This window comes from Sinocyclocheilus grahami, unplaced genomic scaffold (genome assembly GCF_001515645.1).
Source record: "Sinocyclocheilus grahami isolate Dianchi unplaced genomic scaffold, SAMN03320097.WGS_v1.1 scaffold31.1, whole genome shotgun sequence".
Lineage (NCBI taxonomy): Eukaryota > Metazoa > Chordata > Actinopteri > Cypriniformes > Cyprinidae > Sinocyclocheilus > Sinocyclocheilus grahami.
The window spans coordinates 5128656-5129306 of record NW_015505210.1 but is presented as its reverse complement, the minus strand read 5'-3'; positions in this window follow the sequence as shown (position 1 = coordinate 5129306).

Genomic DNA, 651 nt, shown 5'->3' with positions numbered 1-651 from the left:
GGTTCCACAGGCAGATGAGAAATACAAGGGTCACACAGAGCCGGATGAGGTCACTGAGGTATAGACACACACTGCACACATTTCACTAATCCCATAAGACACTGAAGCTTTGTGCAGTCTAATTGCTTATTTGGTTATTTACCAAGTCAATTTTTATAATATTTCCGCCTACAAGTTTACCGGATTTGCTGCAGTTTACTACATAAGCTTATTAGTTAGGCGTGTTAGAATTTGTGAAGCACATTAATGACTACATTTTTATGCTGTTCATGGGCATTTGTGTTTGAGAAGAATGATCATTCATGTGTTTAATATTCCAATTATTTCAAATTAATTTAAATTCAAATTTTTAAATAACATGGATTACGAAAACAGACCTTTTCCAAAGTGTGTCCTGGAGCCTCACAATGTACGGTAAAAAAAAAAAAGTGGAGGTTTTTGTAACATATATTTACTTTAATGAGGAAAATCACATTAAAATTTTATTTCTTGATTTAACCTGTTTCAGAAATTATTCGCTTTTTAAATACTTCAGTAAAATTTTATTACAATTAATCTTTTTTTTTCTTTCTTTGGCTCCTTTGCATTTCCTTTTTTGCAATTTTGCAATACAATTTTGAAACTATATATATATATATATATATATATATA